General features: G+C 38.4%; 1 pseudogene; it reads right to left on the bottom strand.

Moving 5' to 3' along the window:
- The window catches only part of LOC112666024 (60S ribosomal protein L27-like), a 34712-nt pseudogene extending 9744 nt beyond the window's left edge, over positions 1-24968 (bottom strand).
- Positions 24969-26914: the final 1946 nt, after the last annotated feature.

The following is a 26914-nucleotide window of genomic DNA, read 5'->3' as shown; positions in this document are numbered from 1 at the left end:
TGTGATCAGATCCCATACTCAGTAAAGGAATCAATGTTATGTACATATATGTGTGTGTTTATCATGGTATGCCATACACATGATCCAGGTATTCAGGTTTTGAACAATTTGTTCTATTTTACTGCTCATTTACAAGAAGATACCTTCCTGTCTCTTGGATAATTTGCCTCCTAAAGAGAACAGATAATTTCCGGGTTTCTATAACTGGCCCTCAAGCAGTCAATAGCTCTCCTCATAATCACAAGAAAGCTGCCACACAGTTCCAAATATCATATGTGGATGAAACAAGATATAGCAAAAAAAAAAAAAAAAATGCCTCTTAATTAAAGAGTGAAATAGAACCTTCTGGAAAAGTTCTTTCTGAGAAGTCCTCTAGACAACCTATCCTCATTCTTTATTGACCAGTTCTAGATTTCATGCTTATTCCTAAAATTATTTCTGCGAGGAATTCCTGATTAGATCAAACAAATAAAGATTCACCCTTTGGCTGGAGAGAAGGTTCTCTTTCCTGAAGGAATTATCAGTGAAGGCGGAGTTCTAAAGAGTAAAAGGACTTTTTTTTTTCTTTTTTGGTAAGCATAGGAAAGAAGGCAAACAATATTGTTTGCTTCTAGGCTGCCCATCATTCTTCGTAGATAAAGAAACTGAGCCTCAAAGAGGTTAAGAAACTTGCTCAAGTTCACACAATTAAAAGTGGCAGAGCAACTTATCTGACTCCATAGTCCAGGATTAACTATTGTTTGATATCTCCTTTTAAATTAGAAGCTATAGGGATGCCTGGGTGGCTCAGTGGTTAAGCGTCTGTCTTCAGCTCAGGGCATGATCTTGGATGGAGTCCCACATCAGGCTCCCTGTATGGAGTCTGCTTCTCCCTCTGCCTGTGTCTCTGCCTCTCTCTCTCTCTCTCTCTCATGAATAAATAAAGTATAAATAAATAAATAAATAAATAAATAAATAAATAAATAAGAAGCTATAGTGAAACAATTAATGTAATCAATTTTCAATCCCCATGTCCATAATTACTCATAGTTCTGGCCTTCCTAATAGTTCAATGAGTATAAACATTATTATATCCTATCCTCAGACCTGGAAGTGGGCTGGAGTCATTACCAACATGACTAAATGTCCCTAGATGAATAAATTATAGAAAGAGCTTAAAACTAAAACAAGAGTCCCTTGACTCCCAGGCCAGGTTTCTCCCCATAGATAAACAAATTCCTTATCCAGGACACTAACCATTCTTCTATGAAGTTCATCCAAGTAACCTGCTCATGGCTCCCTGGTAAATAATAGGTTATGATATTAACCTGGATAGAAAGAAACTAATCTGATAAAGGAGAAGTGTGGTGTGGTTTTTCCATTACAATGGGACAAGTGAGAAGTTATGGATACAAATCACAGTCAAATCAGAGGGCTTTTAGATTCCAACCCCTAGTTACCCCAAGTCCTTCTTATAACCCATGCTATCTTGAAGAAGAAAGGAGTAAGGTATTCTATTCTACTTTGTCCATGGGACAAGATTTCTTATGACTCAATCTGTTGCTTAGTCAATCAAAAAAGCATTTTAGTCTGTTAGTCCCATGGAATGAGACAGAATGATGTTGTGGTGGGGGAGAAAGGGAAAACCTAGTCAGGAAAAACAAACCCTACATATCAACTGCTCCAAGTGTGGCCTGTAGTCCAATAACAAAAGTCTTAATTTCAGAGTGTTGATATAAGAGTATCCTAGCTGGCAGGTAAAGTACAACTTCTCTGTGAAAAGAGGGCCCCCCAAATCATTACTTTCTCTTCCCAAGTATCTATTTGACCCTTTCCAAAAGGTCACTGTGCAAGTCTAAAATCTATGATTTGCAGATGGAGATTGGCAGGGTGAACTGAACCACAAGGTCTGTCATTAAACAAAACACAAATGCACTCACCTCTGGTCACCAGTTCAGATTCAGGGCAGCCTACTCCTATGGCTGGAAGGTGAGAGGAACACTTTGGTAACTAAAATGAGTGGGGGATATAAGTTTGATGAGCTGATGACTCTCTAGACTTTCATTTGAGGTATTTGTAAGTTAGACTATTTGTACTGTTCAAAGATGGTATTTGTGTATTAGATATTTTGTGCTGTTACATTAAAGTATGCAGGGACTGATCTTAGGAAGCCACCATAAATCAGATCTTTACCTTCTATCCTTTTTCTTTGTTCAAAGAGGGGGACTTATAACCCATTTACAACACCTCTGCAAAAAATCTACCATGCTGCAGCTTAGCTGTCACTTCTTCAAAGCGACCTTCTTGAACCATTAATCTAAAGTAGCCATCCAACACTTTCTTCAAAGTCCTTGTCTCCAAATGATTTTCCCTTACATTTATGTTCTATTTCCCCACAACAGAGTATAAACTCTGTGAGAGCAGAGATCCAGTTAGGATGAGCTTCCTCTGCTGATCATAGAAAATCAAAACTAACAGTGGCTTAAACTAGATAAGAATGTATTTCTCTCTCACATACAGGAAGTCCAGAAGTAAGCATTCCAGGGCTGGTCAGGTGGCTACAAGATCTTCAAGGTGCTCAGACTCTTTCAATCTTTCAAATTTCTGCCTTTTTGCTTTCAGCTTCAGTCACTTCTGTGTTTCAACCAGTAGAAAGCATAACTAGGTGAAAAGAGGCAATGCCATCCCTTCCTTTAAATATATACCTGCATGTATCTCATTGGCCTATACTGAATCACATGGACATAATTTCTACAAGGGAGGCTGGGAAATGTAGTCTTTATTTCTGAACAGGCCCAAAACACCAGAGATTCTATTATTAAAGAAGAAGGGGGAAACTAATACCAGAGTGCAATTAGCAGTTGCAAACATACCTGTCTTATTTGTTGCTCTCTACCTAAGACCTGGCTAATGTTTGCCTATTAAAAAGGTCCAAAAAGCCATCTGATCACTGAAAATGAATGAATGAAAGCATTTCTTGGCTTATACAAAGACCTCCTATTGCTTGTAGGATGAAGACCCAAACTTTAAGATGACCTACAAAGACTTGTATGATCAGAACCCTATACACCAGGCCAGTCTTCCATCCTTTCACTGTTCCCTCTTTCTTTTAGCTCTAATGATATTGACTTTCCTCAGTTCCTGGAACACTCCAGATCTCTCCAGGTCACTGTACATGCCATTTCCTCTGCCTAAGATGTTCCTCCTCACTCTACCCTACTCTTATCTTATTCCTTTTCTACTCCAACTCCTAGAAAAGTACTCAAGGTATAGGAGATACTCAGTAACTAGTTCCTGGTTGACTTAACTAACATGTATTTCCTCAGAGAGAGCTCTCTAATTCTCTAGACTGAGCTGGTATCCTCAATATATATTCCATAGCAACCTGAACTTTTCTTTTGTGACACTGTGTACTCTTAAAATTATTTATTTAATGATTTATAAGTATTTATTAAGTATCTGCCATCTTCCCTGGAAGAAGACTCTGAAGGGCTAGGATTATATCAGTCTTAGTCTCTGCTATATCTCCACAGCATAGAAAAGTATATAGCACATAGGTACTTTGTAAATACCTGCTGACTATGGATGAATGCCTAATTTGTGTAAACTACTATGTGCAGCTTTTGCTGAATAAACTAAAATAACTATTCTTTGTTCACATATAACTAATGTTCTAACAAAGACAAATAAGCATAAATGCACATTCAGGAAAATACTGTGCAATAATACCTGATTGGACTAAACAGACATTTAATAAGCATCTGCTTTTTGTAGATGAGTAAAAGTATTACCCTTCAAGGAGCTCACAGTGTAATATGGAGTATGAATTGCTAATCATCTTGCAGTGTTTATTTTCTACTTTTTTCCTTTAATAATAGATTATCCACCCACCCATCAAAGCGTCAGTGGAGCACATGGCTGCCTTGCTAGAAACTACCTTTTGCAACCTCCCTTTAATCAGATATGCATGTGTGACCAAAATCTGGCCAAAAGCCTGTGAATATCAGTGATACATGCAACTTCATACTATGATCTTCTAAAGAAGCTGTTTGCCCTTGTCTTCCCTTTTTCCCCCTCCATGTGGCTGGGAGATAACAATAACTAGAGCCACTTCCTTGGACCTAGAGATAGAGGCTCCATGGTTAGGATGGTATAGCCAATATAGACTGTTCATTGTTTGTTCTCTGAGAGGGAAATCAAACTTCCATCTTATTTCAGCCACTATAATTTGGGGTCTCTCTCTGTTACTGCAAGTTAACTTATATCCAAATTGGGGGGGGTGCAGACTTAATAGAGTACATTAAGTACAATAATAGAAGTGTAGAGGTAGAGCCTAGTCTTACCAAGATATTAACATCTAAGGATGAAATTCCTGAATCATCTAAATCACTTCTAGATCACTCAGAATGCATCATAATAGTCAATGTTTCCCATAGACTTTTAACAATTCAATTTAATTCCTCCAGAGTATGAGGAAATCTTAATTACCTCCTAAACAAGGTGTCAGATATCACTGTACATGTTGATGAAACCCCTGAAATCATTTACCCATTCTTCCTCCGTGTTTTGCCTTTATATTTGGACAAATTTCATCCACTGCCAGTTATGTAAAGCAACTGGGGCCTCACATCTTGTGTTTGCTTAAAATCATGTAACTCAGGTGGACATATAATGGTCATCCATGGAGGTGGCCTAGAGAATTTAGTGCTTAGTTCTGTGTCTAAGAAGTGGAGCATGGGATGTTTTAGAGAAGAGCTTTATAGGATTCCACACAAAAGGTAAAAATGAATCTGCTGGGCAGCCCCGGTAGCTCAGCGGTTTAGCACCGCCTTCAGCCCAGGGCCTGATCCTGGAGACCCAGGATCGAGTCCCACATCGGGCTCCCTGCATGGAGCCTGCTTCTCCCTCTGCCTGTGTCTCTGCTTCTCTTCTCTCTGTGTCTCTCATGAATAAATAAAATAAAATAAAAATGAATCTGTTCATATCTATAAGACATGAGATTCAGGATATTTAGCTTATTGGATTTGTTGAGGATCCTGTCTGATTCTACCTTGTATAACTTTATATATCCCATCACTCATGAGTTGCTCTTCAGAAGTTTTGATACATCTCGATGATCATCATCATGAGTGCACCTGTACTGATTAGGTCCCCATTTTTATGAGACACGTAACATACTGTGACACAGGCTTTGTCAAAGCAGTCGATAGAAAATATTTCATGTTGTCTATAATATGCTACTTACAAGAAAGACCTGTAAACTCCTGATTTATTAGGCAAGTCGGCCTTATTTCAATTCCTTCATATAATAATAATCTTTTTAAACCTTCATGAAGATCAAATTATAATTTATATGGCTATGGGTGAATGAGCTATTTGGAAAAGCTTAGCATGCCCCTGCCCTTGAAGGAAACAAAATGTCACCTAAATGGTATTTGTTTTAATTTTTTACTTTTGCATATTCAGCTGGCTTATAATGAGGGTTTACTGCGAGTAAATTCATGTCCTGTTTCAAATCTGCACTGCATTTTCTCTCAAAACAAAATCTCAGAATCTATACCATGTCTGCTATCTCGTGAAGTTGTGGCACTGATAATATGACTTACCTATCTCAACAATCCAATGTGATAGATTATCTGCAAAATAGTTTCCCATAGTTCCACCTACCCCTGACACACATGCCATTGTTACCACCAGAATGGGGAGGTGTGAGTCTATTCCCCTTTCCTTGAAACTGGCCTCATGACATACTCAGACCAAAAAATGCAGCAAAAGTAACATTATGTGACTTTTGGGCCTGTACCTTAGAGACTCCGCTGATTTTCCTTTTGCCTTCTTGGGATCCAGCTGCCATGTGAAGAAGCATTATCATTGAATGATGAGAGACCATGAAGAGATAGAAAGAGAGAGTCAATCTGTCCCCTGCTGTTCCATCTACCTAACCTGAGGTTTCAAGCCATGTGTATGAGGCCTTCTTGGCTCCTCTACCCACAGTTAAGAGGACCACAGGGAACAGAGACTAGCCAAGCTTTGGCCAATGTGAAGAACTGTGAACAACTAAGTGGATGTGGTTACTTTAAGCCACTGAGTTGTGGGGTGGCTTGCTATATAGCCATGATAAATAAAACAGATGAGGGAACTGAAGCATAAAAGGCCACCACAATTAGTCAAGCAGCAAAGCTGGGATTTGAACCCAGGCAACCCGGCGTCAGAAGCCACACCTTTAATCACTATTCTGTGATGACTGCTTGGCTGTAAACAAAAAGCAAAGCAGAATGAGAAGGTAGATCAAAACCACAGTCTAAGAGGCAGGTATGAATAAACAAAGAGGAAAAGATAATAAACAAAACAAAACAAAACAAAAGATCATGGCAGGGATATGAGATAATAGAATCAAGAAAAGTATATAGGAAACAGCAAGGTTTTCGACATGTATTTTTGCCCTTTAACCCCTGTGTGGGGCAGGAAATGTTTTACTTAATCTTTAAGCATGTGTGCTATCCCTTAGGAATCCCATAAACCAGGCAGCAGTTAAGAGCGTGAACTCTGAGTTCAGTATCTCAAACCCCTTCATCTTAGCTGTGTGCTCTTGTCACACCATTTAAACTTCTGAGTCTTCCTCTATCCATCTGTAAAGAGCCATAATAATTTTGTCTAACTCAAAACTTGTTATAAGGATTAAGTCGAATAATAAATATACTTTTGGTTAAATCTCAGCAAATTCAGAGTTATTATTTGATGAGGGCCTACTTCACACTCTGGCCAGAGACATTCTACTGTACATCTTTGGCAGTGCACCTTATTCAGTTTGGTCTCAAATTTTCCACATTCTATTTCCAAATCCATGTGCAGCGGCAGCCACCAGATGTCTGTCCTCCCACATGGCTGTAGGGTAACCTCTCGTCATGCACACACTGCTAAACTGCCATACCTGTTTGGCCTACAGGTTCAGAAAGCCCTATTTTAAGTCCCCAACAGACTGCTGAATCTGAAATCCCCCTAACCAATCCAGGAATCTCATTTCGCATCTCTTGCCATGTTAAACAGTAAATAAATTACCCTCTGATCAAGGCAAAAGCTCTTTCAAAAGGGCCGTCTCTTTCCTTTCTTCTTTTATCATCAATCTTTGTTGCTAGTCAGGTCATTTTTTTATAATGACATCTAAGCTCTCTGCTCCCATGGGCTTCTGATACAGTCTGCTCTCTCTTAGCCTGTAATGCTCCTGTCCTCCCTTTCTTTTCCCATTATCTCAAATTCCCCAACCACTAGAGTGATACCAACAAGCTGACAACTCACTTGGCTGCCAGACCTCTTCTAAGGACTATTAATTTGGCTGGTTCAAAAACAACATGCCTTACCACCAGATGCAATTCTTTTCCCTTGCTTTTCATTTTCCAAGCAAGGTGCCTGCAACTTGGAGTGGGTGTGATGGATTGTTTTTTACTTTAATTTACTCTAGCATGCATGAAGAAAGCATGAGGATCCCAGTTCCCTCGACTGATGTACCAATCTACTCCAGGAGCCTTCATTTTTGTTCCTAATCACATTTAGGAAGATTTGCCCATGACGTACAATATTAGTAATCATCACATTCTGTTTGGGGTGATCTTCTTTCCCTGAGTTTCCTCAGACTCAAGTTGGAGCTTCATCCTCTGAGCTGGGCTGTCTTGAAAACCATTCCTCACTTTTTTATTTCATCAGGCATTTTTTATCTTTTCCTTCTTCTTGGGATATTATGAGAAACTTAACTTTTAGAAGAAACATTCTAAGAGAATCTAGCCCAATCAAGTAACAATGCTTCACATTTCCAAGAGGAAGAAATCATTCCTAAGCACAAAACATCAGTCACTTCCAGCAACAATACTGGTAGCACTTCCAGAGGGTTTCCATAGAGATAGAAAGGACATGTTACTCAGGAAAGGAAAGGGGAATTAAATCCAGTGACATTTGCTCACTCTATGAAAACTTGAAAAACAACAGATGAAAAGACAAATCAAAAATCTCTTACAAACCTATTTTCCTCAAACAGATGAGAGAAATGGAGGCCCAGATAGAGATAACCCAACCCTGCCAACTACTGGGATAATAAGGAAAGTCAATGAAAGTATCAGAGAAATAATAGGATATTTTTGTTTCAAAGCCATTTTCCATATTTTTATTACAAAGTGTATAGAAATTATAGGGTAGGTCTGGGGATTAAAGGAAAATATTTTCTTTCTTCACAGAATATCAGATGAACAGATCACAAAAAAATGTGAGGGTCTTCCTTTCTTTGGCATCTGGTGCATGGAAAGCTGGAGCAGAGAAGGAGAGTCAGGTAGAGATTAGGAATCTGGTGATAGAAATGTTGCAGCCTCTTTCTAGTTGAAGATGACTTTCTTAGCAGAAATTCAGCACTCCAGACGTGCCCCTCATGAGGATTCTCATGTCCACCTCACTCCCTCTCTACTGACTTGGCTGTGTACAATGCCCCTTCAGCACAGGTGACATTGTGATGCCTCAGAGGCATTGTTCCTATTAGTCCTTTCTTTGGAATACCTGACATCATCCCTTCTGACAAATTCCTCTACTCCTTGAAATCCTGTTTGATCCACAGAGCCAATTCAAATATATTTAGTATCTCTATGGACACATCTCTGGTACATCTAGCTACAATTTCTTGCTCCTTCATTAGAATCCTATCATCATCAATACAGCTATCTCTCATTAAGTTATTTTTTGTGTGTTCTCTTATTAAGCAAACACATTACTCAGGGTACTTTTGGTGCTAATTACTGTCTGCTTGAAGAGGCAGGGAGCATATGGGGAAATGAAACTTGACTCTTAAGGAAATGTTTATCAGAACATTATTGTCATTATCATCATCATCAACAATTATTTAATTGGTGCAGTTGCCCCATGGCTGATACATTCACTGCCCACTGTGCTTTCCTATATTTTCCTGTCCTCTACATAAGAGTGGGCTGCATGACTAGCTCTGACAAGTAGGGTATGAACAGATGTGGCATGTGTCTCTTCCAATCTGAAGCATTTAAGAGGTGAGTAGTGATGATCCCCTTCTTCTAGCTCTCTTTCCTTTTCCTGGAAGGTGTGCATTGAAGTGGCAATGTCACAAGATTGAGGTGACTTGGATCACTGCTGAGCCAGTGAATGGATAGCAGTTGCCCAGGGGAGCCTCTGACTCATAGCAGATTTTGTGTGAATGAGAAATAGGCTCTTGTTGGACTGAACACCTAACTTTTGGGAGAATTTGTTAGTGTGACACCACCTGTCCAAATCAATACATACCTAAGAGACAGGTGCCCTTATCATCCCCATTTATAAATGAGAAAGCTGGTGCACCAAGATTAAAGCCATGTTTACAAGGTGGGAACAGAACTACATTCCCTCATTTGAATCATCAGATCAAAACAAGACCAACATGGCACAGTGGGAAAATGTAAAGCTTATTGGCAAAATGATTACTGAGAGAAAGCCACCATTATCACTAATATGAAGATTTACTATTATACTAAATCTAAATGACAACCAAAAAAATCATGGTAGAAGGGAAAATTGGAATCTTTCATAGAGATACACTGATTCACTAGATTGCTTCACCCTCAATTTTTTTCTTTAATGATTTTAGACATTTGCATGTATTTCATGAATATACCAAGTAAACTCTGAACATCATCTCACCCTAGTGAAACTACTAAATTTTTGTATCAGAGAATTTATTGATATATTCATTCATTCAACATATATTTGTTATTTGTCCATAATATGCTGAGCACTCTGATAGCCACACTGGGTTTAGCAATGAAAGCCAGAGGCATAATCTCTACCCTCAAGGAGTATTTACCTCAAGGAGTCTAGTGGAAATGGGAGGTCATAGGTCATCAGACAGACATGAATGGGTATAAAATTGAAGACAGTGTTCATTGCTCTAAGGAAAGGGAATAAGGTTCTATGAAAATATTTGATGATAGAACCTTACATGGATGGGGCCATGGAAGTGTTATTTGAAAATCTGGAACTTGAACAAAATCTAGATGACAAGTCACAGTGTAATATGAAGTCAAGTTGGGAAAAGAGGAGAGCATTCTAGACCAAAGAAACAGCACAGATAAAGGTTCAATTTCAGTAAAGAACACTATGAAGAACTGAGAGTCAGTGTATAGGACCTTGGAAAAGTCATGAAAAACTATTGAAAGATGAAACTCAAAAGGTAAGCAGAGACTAGACAATGGAGAAATTTTAGTCCAGGCTGGGACAGTCTTCTGCTTATTTAGCACCCACATGGCTTGGGTTACATTGCTTGAGGAAAGGCTCTAATTGTTCTCTTAAAATCCTTTTCATTCTTCTCTTAATAAAAGAACACTTGCTTTTTCAGCTGTGTGCAGGCAAGTAAAATCCACATTTCCTAGCCCTCTTTACAACTAGTTAAAACCTTGGCCCTAAGTGGTTTATGGGATATAAGCAGTAGTGGCTTGGCAACTTATAGGAAGTTTCTTTAAAAGAGAGAGTGCCCTTTGTGACTTCTTTCTCTTTACTGTTGGCTAAAATACTTATGTAATGGCTAAAAGTGAGCAGCCAGTTTGGACCATGAGATGTACATGAAAAAAGAAACTACATGTGACAGGAAAATAGTATAGAGGAAACCTTGTTCTCTGATGTCACATAGTGTCCCTGGATGGACTTCCTCTAGCTTCTTAAATATGAAAAAGTAATTTACTTCAACCTTCTTTAAGCCATTGCTGTCTGGGGATTTTTTTCTGTTATTTCCATCTAAATGCAAACCTAATCCAGGGCTGCATATTAAATAAACAGTTACTAAACTTCTCTAAAATGCTATTGCATGATTTAGGAAATTGACATAATCATAACTGGAAGATAAATTTTCCCTCAAGAATTCTAAGTGAGGAGGATCAAGGTCCGTATATATTTTAAGCAAAATATTTGAAGGGAAAAATCATATTTTAAGAAGAAATGCTGTATAACAAATTAAGAGATGTCCATTAAGAGGGAATCATTAAAAAAAATTCTTCAAAGCACTGGATACTTCTCAGAAAGTCAGCTTCTTTAAAAACTAAATTGCAGAGAGTAGAAACACATAGCCATCTTCTAACAATCTGAGCAGGTCTGCTGGGACCATGACAGCTAATGACTAGAGCAGGGCATTCTGCTGCTCAGCCTTCTCTCCACAGACAGCATCATGCCACATAGTGGTGCCTCCACTCCTCCATTGCTTCCTTCTCTTCCACCAGGACCACCCCCTGAGCAACACTAAAGTATCCCTTGGGAGTCCTGAAAACCTGGGTGGCGGCCTTCTGCCACTACCTTTCTCTGTCTTCTCCTGAACTCAAGGAAAGGGCTGTGTCCTGACATTTGCATGGGAATGAGAGCTGCAAGAGAGCCATCACCACTAATAGGAAGGCTCAGCCTGTAGAAGAAGTGGCTTTGTGCTGGTCGCAGCCTCTATGCTTCCTTCACTAGACAACATCTGCCAGAAAAAAAGGAGAATGAGAAACCAGACTCCTGCTTTTGCAAACCCCATCTTACAGATGAGAAGACCAAGGAATGGTGAGACTAAAGTATTCCAAGGATTCAAACTCAGGTCTCCTCATTCCTAATATAGTGTTCTTCCCATTGCAATGCTGTGCTTCTAGAAGAATGAAGTATAAAATTATATAAGAATGTAGAAAAGCCCCTAATCCTAACAAAATAGGCTCCTATTTCATATTGAATTTGTCCCCCAAAAAAAGATATGTTAAAGTCCTAACCCCAAATTCCTCATAATGTGACCTTATTTGTTAATAGCATTATGGCAGGTGTAATTAGTTGAGATAAGGTAATACTGGAGGAAGATGGACCCCTAATTCAATATGACTGTTGTTCTCATAAGGTGGAAGCCACATGAACACGGAGACATACAGGGAGGACACCATGTCCTGACTAGGATTGAAGTGAAGCATCTACAAATCAAGGATGGCAAGGATTGTCAATAAACCACCAGAAGCTAGGAAGAGGCAAGGAGGGGCTCTTACTCATAGGTTTCAGAGGGAGCAGGGCCCTGTGGGCACTAGCCTTCAAAATTGTGAGAAAATAAATATCTGTTTTTCTAAGCCACCAATTTGTGGTGGTTTATTACGGCCACCCTCAGGAATTAATATAATTCCCATTTAGACACATCATCAACAAGAGAGAAGCATACATAGTTTAATGTCTGGTAGAAATAGAAAAGCACCCATGTGGAATTACTTGGCCTCAAGCTGTAACACCAATTCCCTGTGTGACCATGGGCAAGTTAATTCCACTCTCTTTGTCTCCACTTTAGCAACAAAAAAGTAGAGATGGTAATAGTAGCTCCCTTATAGTTTCAACTAAAGATTAAATCAGGCAGGTAATGCGGGTTAAAACACATAGCACAAACAATACAGAGAGCATAATAAGGACTCAAAAATGTTATTATCGCCACTATTATGAATTTTTCAAGGTAGACTTAAACACAAGGCAAGGAAGAACAGGAAAATAATTCATAAACTTAACAGAAGTCTCAAGAATCAACCTAATGTTCACGAATATTACGAATGGCCCAATAAGGTAGCTACTAGAGTACATATTACTATTTAAATTTAAATTAATAATAGGAAACAAAAACTTTAGTTTCTAAGGCACACTAGTCACATTTTAAATGCTTAATAGTCACCTGTGGCTAATTGCACTACTATATTGGCCAGAATAGGATAGAACATTTCTAATATTATAAGAAGTTCTATTGGACAGTAATGTCACCACCCTTGGCTGCATTAAGGCCTAAGGTACAGACTTTGCAGAAACAGAGGCCAAGATGTCAAGGGTGTGTTATTTTCTTTTCAGCTTATAATTTCCAATGCTGTATCAGTAAATGGGAATTTTAAAAAATCCCTTTATCGGTGGCAAACATAAAAGTCAGTTCTTATCACAACTTCAAATAGAATTCATAGAGAATTCATAGCTACCTAAAATTTTTCATCTACAGTTGGATATGTTAGAAGCCATGAAATGGAGTGTGTATTAATCATATGATTACCAGGATATGAATAGCTTCCTTAACAGTATCCATAAAAATGGAAAGGCCTTTGAATTTTAGAAACAAGAATTGGTACAAACACATGTAAAATGAGCCCCAAACTCACTCCAGATTAAGAGAGGCCATTCTGGTGTAACATGTTGACCACACAAATACATTTTAAAAGTTCAGCACCTGGGATGGATTAAAAACCACGTGGAGGACTACAGCCAAAACAAAGAAAATACAATAATAAGTGATAGAACAGAAATCAAAGTGACAATATAGTTTACAAGTCTCCAGTGAGATGTCGCCTAAAATGCTTTGTTCATTGTAATCGGCCTATCAAGAAGACATTATACAATGAATGCCCAAGAGACAGCCCACGATGTCTCTAATCTTGATAACATTTCTGGAAGGGGAAAGTACATAATAAGCAAATCATTCCTGTCTCAACTGAGAGGGAAATCAGACTTCAAGAAAAGGCAAATCAAAATAGAGAAATAATAAGTTTGGTTTCCTACAAATCAGAGAAGACATTGAAAAGGACAAAGTCTTGGACAAAAGCCCAAAACTTTTAAAGAAATCCCTTAATCCCAAGAATAATATGGTCATGGTGCAGCTGAGCAGAGATGTGGATAATATGGACTTTGGGTCCCACTGAGCCTTTTACAGTAAGAGAAAGGGCTGACCAATGAAAGTGATAAGGCACTTACTTAGGTTTACTTATTGGAAGTAAACCTAAAGGGGTCATTGTGGAAGCCCAGTGGCCTTTTATTGTCCAGCCATGCCTTATCTCACAGACATAACCCACCAGCAAGTGAGTTCCTAGCGCAGATTATGAATACCAGGGGTACCTGCTACAGTTGCCCTGTCAGGACGTCCTCCGCTTTGGGAAATGATCACATCCTTCAGTCTTCTACATCAACTTTTATGGACTCCCCAAGTTCTCTTCTTTCTGTCTCATAACTGTTAGTATGGGAGGAGCATACCTCAGTAAATTTCTTCCATCTATAAAGCCCTCTTTCTGAAAAGGGAAAAAAAAAAAGAAGAAGAAAAAGATTAATGAAAGAGAAGATGATCCATACAAAGGAAGGGGTCAGAGAAAGAACACCTAAAGAAAGAGCCTTACTTAAGAACCTCTCTCAATACAAAAATCACCATTGCCTCTCTTACAGCTCAAAGAGAAATTGCAGCAATTTCAACATCATGGGAACAACCCATGTTCCACATTCCTTTCCTATTACACCTGTGTGCCACCTGGATAGATGTGTTCATCTTCTTTCCTGAGAAGATTTCTTCTTTTTTTTTTTTAATCTTTTTTTTTTTAATTTTTATTTATTTATGATAGTCACAGAGAGAGAGAGAGGCGCAGAGACACAGGCAGAGGGAGAAGCAGGCTCCATGCACCGGGAGCCCGATGTGGGATTCGATCCCGGGTCTCCAGGATCGTGCCCTGGGCCAAAGGCAGGCGCCAAACCGCTGCGCCACCCAGGGATCCCCTGAGAAGATTTCTATACATATCAAGGTAGCTTCAAATTAAAGGTATGCTGCAGGTAGGGAGACACACAATCCAACTCTGAGATGTTCCTAAGGTCAGACCCTGAGCCAGTCCTACCATCATTCAATACCCAGCAGCTAGAATATCCCTTCTATGTATACTGTAGAAACACAAATAATATATTGCATAATATCTTTCTAGACACTTCTTTGTGACATAAAATGTTTTTTTTTTTCTCTCTACCTGAGCAGGAGGTTCTAGGCTGTTCAGCCAGCTAGAAAGTATTTGCTTTAAGATGGTGTATACATGCTGCAAGATAATGACTAAATTCAGTGACAAAGGATGAGGTTAGTAAAAGGCAGTAGTATCAGAAAAGGTTAAAACTTCTATGTAGAAATTCTAAGAACAATGAATAGCTCAATAACCCATCAGAGCCATAGAGTTTGCTGCTTTTGTAGCATATTGGTGATGACATCAGAAGTATGACAGTCCAGTATAAAAGAGATCTCAGTTTTAAATCAGCCTGGGCCCCTGTCTCAAAACTTCAGAAGCTATTTCTCTGGAAGATCTCAACTCCCAGTTCTATCTTTTCTCTTCTGCATGTCTGAATGGCTTCCTGATCCCCACAAGAGGACATCCAAATGAGAATACCTGGGGATTTCATTTGCTACACATAAACCTTATCTGCCAACATGTTATAAAGAGCAGTCCATACAACCAAACTTCATTCAGCAGTGATCCACATGAAAGACAAAATCATTGGGTAGATCCAAGGATAAGCATAATTCACTAGCAGTACTAACAAAATAATCCTAAAAATAGCAAAAATTACTGTGTGCTTATGACGTACTTGGCTCTTTTCTAAGAAATTTACAAATAAATCTATTAATCTGCACAATATCTCTATGAAGTATGGACTATTTTTATCTCCCTTTCATATATATAAGAAACTGAAGCATAATAAGTTAAGTAACTTGCCCAAGATCCCATAATACCCAGGCACAAAATATCCAGAGACTGTGCTCTTGACCACTAACTCTCCTGTTTGCAAAGGGAAATAAATGTAACTGCATCTTTGTTTCTCTTAATAAAACACAAGAGAATGAGAGGTAGCATTAGAATAAGAACTTTGAATTCACATGAACATGTTTTTAGAAATGAAATTATCTTCAGATATTAGCACAGAGAGGCACAGATTAATACCAAATGATTTAAATCTTCTGCACAGCAAAGCAGTCAACAAAACTAAAAAGTGACTTAAAAATGGGAGAAAATATTTGAAAATGACATATCTGATAAAGTATTAGTATCTAAAATACATAAAGAACTTATAAAACTCAATACCCCCAAAAATGAATAATCCAATTAAAAATGGACAGAACACACATATAGACATTTTTCCAAAGAAGACATCCAGATGGCCAACAGATATGTGAAAAGATGCTCAACATCACTTGCCATCAAGGAAATGCAAATCAAAGCCACAATGAAATACCACCTCACACCTGTCAGAATGGCTAAAATCAACAACACAAGAAACTACAATTTTCAATGAGGATATGGAGAAGAGGGAACCCTCCTGCACTATTGGTGGGAATGCAAACTCTGAGAAACAGTATGGAGGTTCCTCAAAAAGTTAAAAATAAAACTACTCTATGATCCAGCAACTAATTGCACTACTAGGTATTTACTCAAAGAATACAAAAATACTAATTCAAAGGGATACATATACCCAAATATTTATAGCAGCATTATGTACAGTAGCTAAATTATGCAAACATCTCAAGTGTCCATTGACTGATGAATGGATAAAGAAGAGGTGGGGGATGTGTATGTGCGTGTGTGTGTGTATGTGTGTGTATAAAATGAAATAATATATATTGAAATATATTAGGAATGAAATATTACTCAGCCATACAAAAGAATGAAATCTTGTCAATTGCAATGACATGGATGGTACTAGAGAGTATTATGCCAAGCAAAATAAATCAGAGAAAGAAAAATACTATATGATTTCATTCATATGTGGAATTTAAGAAACAAAATTTAAAAGCAAAGGGAGAGAAAACAGAGAGAGAGGCAAACCAAGAAACAGACTCTTAACTATAGAGAACAAACGGATAGTTACCAGAAGGGAGGGGGTGGGTGGTAGCAATTAAGGAGTGCACTTCTTGTGATGGTAGTGATGAATCACTCTATCATATACCTGAAACTAATACAACATTGTATGCTAATGACCTGAAATTAAATAAAAACTTTTAAAAATATCAAATGACTTGAGACACCACTTCTACATGTGTATTCTAGCTTTGCAGTCAAGTTCAGTGGAAGGTATAAAGCAGAATTTTTCCAGTGAAAGACTGTAGGCAGTTCTCAATTACATGTGCTATTTAGTCCACATAATATTTTCACATATTTAAAAAATCTGCTGCCAAAATGTAAAAGCTGAACATTTTTACATTTTCATAGGCTTAGGAGACATATCTGCTTTATACTCAGTCCCAAATTTCAGACTTTTCCAAGAGAAGCAGGTTTGTCAATGCCCCCTCGTGAAACACCTAGAGCTAAACTACAGGTCTGTCCTTTAGATAGGAGCATGGACTTGAGTTGGCCAAAAGCACTACCACTACCTATTGCCTTATACCGGAATATTCTCTCATTTCTATTTCCCATGACAACTTCATAAGGCATCTGAACTTTTCAGCCGCAATTTAGAGGAAAGGAGAAGATATTAAAGAGGAAAAGATTCTGAACCAAAAGGCAAAATAAAGTAATTCCCCCTCTAGCTGTGGCACTGCTAACACCACCTCATCCCCCCTACACCCACTCTTTAAATGCGAGGCCAGTCTAGGTACCAAAATTGCACAGGTTATAAAACTTAGATAGGAGATTGAAGTAGTAAATGTGATGTCACTGCAGTGAGAAATGTCACTGTTACAAAAGCTGCCTAGGACACTCCCTACCTGTGCATAGCGAGACAAAGAAAACTGGCCTGGTCTGGTTATATGGGGGTATTCACACACCTTTGAAGCATGCAGGCAGTTGCCAATGTTGCTTGTCATTGGTGTATTTAGTTTACTCTTCAGATAAGAGGAAATAACTTTTCCTTTCACTCTGCAAAGTTCTAAACTTCCCAATTTCACATCCGGTTCTTTGCTTTTTATTTACTCATGCCTATATTCAAAAATTCATTAATTCATTCAATAAATGAGGATGGAGCTATGGGCACTGTGCCAGGAACTGATATAAATCTACAAGGTGAAACAGTGGGTAAATGGGAACTAAAGCAAGCTTTCACAGATGGCTGTCATTGCAAGGAAGGTTATTTGCAGTATCTGAAGGTCACAGTAATTAGCTGTGGATAACTGATACAACCTTTCCCTGGTGTACATCCCAATTCTTGAAGGAAATTACTGTGTTTCACAAAATACTGAGGATGATGGGCTTTTTATGGAAAAAGCAGAGTCAGAGCTTCACGTTAAGATCAAACATAAGACAAAATCTCAAAGGGTGAGTAGATTGAGGAAGCAGAAAGCTAAAAGCCAAAGTAACTAATAACCTCATCAGAACACACAAGTGGGCTTAAGAGACATGTCTGCTCTGTGCTCAGTCCCATTTCACAAGTAGGAGGGTGCTTATTTCAGTCCTCTTTCCAGGGGTCCCCTTGAATTTATAGGGGCTCTGGGAGAAGTAAGGGAAGGTGCACTCATGAATTGTTCCTGCCAGATAGTCCCTGCTAAGGGTACTTCAAACACTCTTTCCTGAAGATTAGACTGTCAATCAGCTGGAGCTATTGGCATATGCCATGTGAAGTTAGTCATTTTGTGGGAGTGAGCGCTGTGTTAATAAATGTTCTGATCCAGTGCTTCTTGGAGGGCCAATTCACCAAGCACCTCCTCAACAGCTCCTAGGTATTGCCAAATCCCAGAGCCACAGGTTTTAGGCTCCTTTCTCTGTGATTTTCTTCCCATAGATTAACACTCAACTCCCCACCACTGTCAAAGCCTTTGTTTGGCCCACCAGAAAACTATTGCCTTATTTAAAGCAGAATCTAAATTCAGAATGCCAAAATTTAGTTGCCATTCCCTTCAGGAGAGGAAGGGCTTGGTTTTTAAAATAAAATTGTTTAATCTCACATCATGGAAGTGAGGAAATATTTATTTGTCCTCTTTCAGGAAGATATCTCATTCTCAGGTCAGCTGAACAACCTCTTCCAAAGCAAAAGCAGCAACAACAAAAGATTTTCCATGTTACAAGGTGGCAAACTTTACCTACAATTCATGTGTACTATGTATGCAAACTCACCCTAAAGATAAGCTAATGGAGTTAGGAAAATATTCTACCTTTTTTTTTAAGCTCTTTATTTTGTTAGAATACAGTGAAAACTTGAATACAAACCAACAGTCTTCTTTGGCCTGTTCCCTGGCCAGGAATAATCATAGGGGTAAAGCAATACATTGAATTCATACATCTGAATCCCAGTTCAGAACTCAATTTAGATACTTAACCACTGTGTGTCCTTGGGCAAGTAACTTAACTTCTAGAAGCCTCTATTTTCTAATCTAGAGAATGGGAGTGATAAAACCATAGTCCTAGGTAACACACCAGATATCATGCCTGGACAAGCACCCAGCACAGTGCCTGGCAGGGGCAGGGCACATAAGTAATAGTAATGTCCCATCACAGAAGAGACAGTAACTAAAGCCAGAAGAGATGGTTTTCACCTATTACATTAATGTTTAACAACATGCACAAAGAAAGACAGAAGCTTCAGCTGTTGGTACAACTATGCTTAAAAAAATAATTTTTGGAGAAAAAAATAAGACCAAAGACACATACCTCAAAAATTTCACAAAAACTAAATAAATGGAGAGATAGTCCATGTTGATGGATAGGAAGGCTCAGTACTGTCATGCCAGTTCTTCCCAACTTGATCCTTAGATTCAGTGCAATCCCAATAAAAGTCCCAGCAGTTATTTTACGGATATTAACAAACTGATTCTAAAGTTTACATACAGAGGGAAAAGATGCAAAATGACCAACAGATGGAAAGAGAACAAAGTTGGAGGACTGACAGTACCTGATTCAAGACTTACTATAAAGCTACAATAATTGAAACAGTGTGGTATTGGGAAAAGAGTAAATAAATGGATCAATGAATAGAATGCCCTGAAGTAGACCCACACAAATGCAGTCAATTGATCTTTGACAAGGAGCAAAGGAAATATAATGGAGTAAAAGACAGCCTTTCTAACAAATGGTGCTGGAACGACTGGACACCCATATGCAAAGGAATGAACCTAGACATAAACCTCACACCCTTCACAAAAATTAACTCAAAAATGGATCACGAACCTAAATGTAAAATGCAAACTATGGAAGTCCTAGAAGGTAACATAGGAGAAAATCTAGATGACTTTGGTATAGTGATAACTTTTTAGGTACAACATCAAAGGCATAATCCATGAAAGAATTAAAAGGAAAAAAAAAAAAACTTCTGCAAAAGAAAGGGCCAAGGGAAGTAGAAGATGAGCCACAGACAGGGAGAAAGTATTTACAAAAGACACATCTGATGAAGAACTGCTATCCAAAATATACAAAGAACTCTTAAAACTTAATAATAAAAAAAAAACAGCCCAATTAAAGAATGGGGCAAAGACATTAGCAAACACTTGACCAAAGAAATATGTAGATGGTAACTAAGCATGTAAAAAGATGTTCCATATCCTATGTCATCACATAAATACAAATTGAAAAAAACAATGAAATACCACTACACACCTATTAGAATGGCTAAAATCCAGAACACAAAGTACAAACACTTTGGAAGACAGTTTGGTAGGTTCTTGAAAAACTAAACACAATTCTTAGCCTACAATCCAACAATCACATTCCTTGGTATTTAGCCAAAAGGGTTAAAAACCTTATGTCTGCACAAAAACCTGCACCTGGATCTTCATAGCAGCTTTAGTCATAGTTAGCAAAACTTGGAAGCAACCAAGATGTCCTTTGGTTCATGCATGGATAAACTGGTCCATCCAGACAACAGAATATTATTCAGCACTAAAAGGAAATGAGCTATGAAGCCGTGAAAAGACATGGAGGGAACTTCAACGCGTATTGCCAAGTGAAAGGAGCCAATATGAAAGGCTACATCCTATATCTTTCCAGCTATATGACATTCTGGAAAAGGTAAAACTGCTGAGACAGTAAAAAGATCAGTGGCTCCTGGAAGGAGGCAGGAGGAATAAATAGGCAGAGCCCAGAGGATTTTTAGAGCTATGGAAATATTCTGTGTGATACCATAATGATGGACACATGTCATTATACATTTGTTCAAATACCAAGAATGAACTATAATGTACATTATGGACTTTGGGATTATGATGTGCCCATGTAGATTCATCACTTGTAATAAATGTACCAGTGTGATGGGGCATGCTGATAATCAGGTAGCCTGTGCAAATACGGAGGCAGGGATATATGAAATATTTTGCACCTTCCTTTCAACTTTACTTGGAACTTAAAATCTTTAGAAAAAACAAAGTCTTGGGCAGCCCGGGTGGCTCAGTGGTTTAGTGCTGTCTTCAGTCCAGGTTGTGATCCTGAGGACCTGGGATTGAGTCCCATGTCGGGTTTCCTGCATGAAGCCTGCTTCTCCCTCTCTCTGCCTGTGTCTCTGCCTCTCTCTCTCTCTCTCTCTCTGTGTGTGTGTGTGTGTGTGTCTCATGAATAAAGAAATAGGATCTTTAAAAAAACAAAGTCTTAATTTAAAAAAATTAAATTGTTGAGCAACATTGATTCATTCAGCTGGTCTATCTTGAGGAATAACTTCATACCAGATGAGAACTAAGCACTCTGGCTATAATGGTGAAAAAGATTCAGTTAGTTTCTATTATCATAAAGCTATGGGGAAATAAAGATAAATAAACAAGTAACAATATTAAAGTGGGGTAGTGCTCAGGAAAGTAGAAGATATTCTGGAAGTGTATGCCTAACAAAGACCCCTTTGGGGAAAGCAATTTTCCCAGAGGCAGGGCCACCTGTGCTGAGATCTTAAGGCAGGAAGGAATTAGCAAAGTGAAGAACATGGGTAACAACAAGTACAAAGGTCTGGAAGTAAAAGCAAATGAGCCTTTCAAAGAACTAAAAAGAAATCAAGGAAGTCATAGAATGCAAAGGAGCCAGCAGGTGTGCTCAGGGGCACAGGGGGAGGTGGTAGTCCAGGCTCAGTAGAGGGAATTTAATTCCAAATATAAAGGAAAGCTCTCTATCCTGTTGCACTGATCTATGTGTCTGGTTTTGTGCCAGTACCATACTGTCTTGATGACTACAACTTTGTAATATAGCTTGAAATCCAGAATCATGATGTCTCCAGTTTCATTTTTCTTTTTCAGAATTACTTTAGCTATTCCAGGTCTTCCATGGTTCCATAAAAATTTTAAGATTGTTTGTTGTAGTTCTGTGAAAAATGCTGGTGGCATTTTGATAGGGCTTGCATTAAATGTATAAATTGGTTTTATAGACATTTTAACAATCTTTGTTTTTCCAGTCCATGAGCATGGAATGCTTTTCCAATTCTTTGTATCCTCTTCAAGTTCTTTCATCAGTATTCTATAGTTTTCAGAGTACAGATCTTTTACTTCTTTAGTTAGGTTTATTCCTAGCTTTCATATTGTTTTAGGTGCGATTGCAAATGAGATCAATTCCTTGATTTCTTTTTCTGCTGCTCTGTTATTGGTGCATAGAAATGTAACAAATTTCTGCACATTGACTTTATATCCTGCAACTTTGTTGAATTCATGTATGGGTTCTAGCATTTTTTGTTCCAGTCTTTCAGGTTTTTATATAGAATAGAGCATCATGTCATCTGCAAGTAGTGAAAGTTTGACTTCTTCCTTGCCAATTAGGATGCCTGTTATTTCTTTTGTTGTCTGAATAAGGCTAAGACTTCCAGTACTATGTTACATAGTAATGGTGACAGTGGATATCCTTGTCTTGTTCCTGAAATGGACCCACAACTATATGGTCAACTAATTTTTGACAAAGCAGAAAAGAATTTCCAATAGAAAAAAGAGAGTCTCTTCAATAAACAGTGTTGGGTAAAATGGACAACATGTAGAAGAATGAAACTGGACCACTTTCTTACACCATCCACAAAAACAAATTCAAAATGGATGAAAGATCTAAACGTGAGACAGGAAACCATCAAAAACCTAAAACAGAACACAGGCAGAAATTTCTTTGACTTTTGATGTAGCAACTTCTTATTAGGCACGTCACCGGAGGCAAGGAAAACAAAAGCAAAAAATGAACTATTGGGATTTCATCAAGATAAAAAGCTTTTGCACAGCAAAGGAAACAATCAATAAAACTAAAAGTCAGCCTACAGAATGAGGGAAGATATTTGTAAACAACATATCTGATAAAGGGTTAGTATCCAAAATCTATAAAGAACTTATCAAACTCAACACCCAAAAAACAAACAACACAGTTAAGAAAGGAGCAGAAGTTGGGTGTCTCAGTCAGTTAAGGGTCTGACTCCTGATTTCAATTCGTGTCATGATCTCAGGGTCCTAGGATCAAGCCCTGTATGGGACTCTGCACTCAGCAGGGAGTCTGCTTGAGGATTCTCTCCCTCTGTTTCTCTCTCTCTCTGAAATAAATAAGTCTTGAAAGAAAAAAAAGAAATGGGCAGAAGACATAAATAAACACTTTTGCAAAGAAGACATCCAGATGGCTAACAGACAGATAAAAAGATACTCAACATCATTCATCATCAGAGAAATACAAATCAAAACCATGATGAGATACCATTCACACCTCCAGAATAACTAAAATTAACAACACAAGAAATAACAGATGTTGGTGACGATGTGGAGAAAGAGGAACCCTCTTGCACTATTGCTGGGAACATAAACTGGTGCACCCATTCTGGAGAACAGTTTAGAAGCTCTTCAAAAATTAAAAATAGAACTACCCTACAATCTAGCATTTGCACTAGTAGGTATTTACCCAAAGGATACAAAAATACAGGCTCGAAGGGGCACATACACCCCAATATTGAGAGCACCAATAGCCAAAGATGGAGAGAGCTCAAATGTCCATCAACTGATGAATTGGCAAAGAAGATGTAGTACATATATACAGTGCAATATTACTCAGTCATCAAAAAAGAATGAAATCTTGCCATTTGCAACAATGTGGATGGAGTTAGTGTTTTATGCTAATGATATAAGACAATCAGAGAAAGACAAATACTGTATGATCTCACTCATATGTAGAATTTAAGAAAGAATACAGATGAATATAAGGAAAGGGGGAAATGAGAAAAGGAGAGAGGGAAACAAGCCATAAGTGACACTTAAATGACACTTACCAACAGAGAACAAACGGAGGGTTGATGGAGGGATGTGGGTGGGGGATGGGCTAGATGGGTGATGGGGACTAAAGAAGGCACTTGTGATGAGCACTGGGTGTTGTATGTAAGTGATGAATAACTGAATTCTACTCCAGAAACCAATATTGCACTGTATGTTAACTAAAATTTAAATTCAAAAAAATGCAATGGAAAGCTATCAGGGAGATTTCAGCAGGAAAATGGCTTATTTTAGGGTAGTGTGACTATGGAAGATCACTTCCCCCTATTTTGATTTTCTAAAATCTCTAATAATGAGTAAGTACTACTTCTGTGATTTAAAAAATTAACAGTTTCCTATAACAAGAAAGAAATACACTAAGCCATATACCAAATAGGCCCTGTTTAGAGAGGAGGTCAGTGATCTGAACATCATTTACATCACCAAGAAAGCAAACCAGCAATGTAGAAATGGGAGAGAATTAAATACAGCATCTTTGGCTCTACACATCAATCAAGAGTTTTAGCTCAAGTGACATGCAGACTAGGCTCTAGGCACTTCAACATGAAGTTCTCAGGGATTAATATCTTGAAGATGTCAGAGAAAAAAGCAGGAAGGAAACTTAGAGACGTAAGTGGTTTTCAAACACTGTTTAGGAAAAGGCTTTTTTTCCTTCTTTAAATGCAGTTATGAACATAAAATACGTAAAAGATCACTTGCAGTTTGAACAGGATGGGAAATGCAGTAGGGAAACTAACTGTGATGACTTGATCTCCTTTATTTCCTAAAGTTAATTCCTCCCCAGGACCTCAAGGCCAGGGCTCCTCAATACAGCTCAAAATGTACCCATCTCTATTCAACATTTAAAAAGCTGCAGCACACAGAGGGGAAGCTGAGCTTTTAGTGCTGCAAAGGATTTGCATAAGGGTTAGTATAGACCAGGGGTGAGAACCCAGGTACATGTTCTGCATTCATTCTGGTTTTCTCCATCCAAAAAATGGATAAAAATGTAATTGCCTGTTCAAGGCAAAGAACTGGAGTGACAGCCAGAGCAGGGTATCTCTTTATGGACTTCCTTACCTCACTTCCCAGAAGCCAGTCAAGTCTGCAGGAAGTTACACTCCACCCTCCAAAGGATCTCCTAGGCAGCTCTGTAGTTTGCTTTGGGTTCCAACTCACAGAGATTCAACAACAACAACAACAAAAGGGGATCTTACTGGCTCAGTTATGAGGGACGGCTAAGGTCAGTTGTTCCTGGCATGGCTAAGTCTCAAAAGACTCTCATCATTTCTTGGCTGTTTTCCTCTGATCTGCTCCCTAGTGAAGGCAGATTCTCTCTACCACCATGGACACTGACAACTCTGAATTTAAGTTTCTTGACATCCAAGATCCTAAAAATATGTACAACTCTTACCTGATAATTCCAGCAAAAGTTCTCAGGAAGGCTTGACTTAGGACAGATGTCCATATATCCCTGAAATAATCTTTGTAATCTGGAGAAGTTGGATCTTTGGATTTGCCTCGCTTGAGTCTGCGCCCACTCCAGGAGCCTCAAAGTACCATCATCCCCACATAGGGGATTGGGATAAAGACTGGGAATTAGAGGTTAGTTATTCCTACATGGATACTTGGGCTTCTTTTATCTAAGAAAAGGAGCAGGAATGCTTGACCAGCAAATAAAAGATATATCCTTGACATTTCATGTCTGTACCAAGTCATTTCCTACTTGCTGAAAGTGGAGCTATTTACGTAAAAGGCCACTCTCAGAGATACACAGAATACCACTTGTCTGTCTACTGTTGTAAAAAGTCAAATATCACATGCAATTCTGATTGAATCAAACCCCAACAAAACTAGGTTGTATCTACTACAACTGAGATAAAATGAAATCAGCTGAATTAAGAGATTTCTATGTTTTACTTGCAGTGAGATTGGTCCCAAACCATTTCTGAAAATGCAAATTGTAAAGCTGTACTAGCATTTATTCCTTGTCTCTACAACAGGTAACTATAGAAAGAAAGAGTACTTGAATGCATATTACTAGATTTATTATATCCACCTTTAGGCTAAATAAAACCATTCAAAGCCTCCAAACAGGACAAGAATTGTACATACCAAATTTTAAGATTTTTTTTTTTACAAAGGCCACAGTGGGAAATTATGTGCATATATGTAATTATGATAAAATTTATGGTTAATTTTTTAAAGAAATATCATCTTTCAGAGCACAGAAAAATACTTAGCATCTGCATTTGCCTTCTCTGGACCATTGGCATGAGGAATAAGGTCAAACGCATATTTCAGAGCTTAGACATTTCAAGTGTTCTACTCCTTGGGTTTCCAAAATAGCTCTCAGATTTCTTCAAAGGTTTATTCACAAAACAGAGCTAAAATGTAATGAGAAAAGGCTGAAAGAAAAGCTCTAACCCAAAGACATCAGGTGGCTTTTGAGAAGCACTTTAATGACAAAGCTGAAATCGACATCTGTTAGCACCTTTCATAATGCCCCTTGGATAATGCACTGAATCCATTTAACTCTTGGCATCCAACAAGAAGGGATCCTCCAGGTCCAGTAACTATTAGATGCTCTAAACATAAGCCATGGAGTGGCTGTGATGAGAGAAAAACAAAACAAAATGAGGTAAAATGAAACTCACTTCTCTTTGCTCCTCCTGCCCTGGAGGGAAAGATGACGAAATCCACACAGGCTAACTCACTGCACAAGGAAACCGTGGGTAAAGGCCTTAGGTCAACCCAGGACAGGAGAATGACATCTGTTAATGTTTGGGGATGGTAACACTCCCTCGGGACCTTTAGAAACAATGCCAGCTTTGAAACAGTGCTGGTCACTTCTCCTCCCCTTCTCCCCATATAAACAATATCCTTCAAACTTTAATAATAAGAACCAAACCTCATGCCACACTTAACATGGCAACTTAGCCATTCAGTGACTTTGCCGAGGAGAGCCCACTTTTTTTAAAGTAAAAACTTTTCTCTACCAAGCCAGTAGAATACAACAGTTTAAAAAAGACACATAATAAG

Source organism: Canis lupus, chromosome 20, assembly GCF_003254725.2.
Source record: "Canis lupus dingo isolate Sandy chromosome 20, ASM325472v2, whole genome shotgun sequence".
Classification (NCBI taxonomy): Eukaryota; Metazoa; Chordata; class Mammalia; order Carnivora; family Canidae; genus Canis; species Canis lupus.
This window is presented reverse-complemented; position numbering and strand designations above follow the sequence as displayed.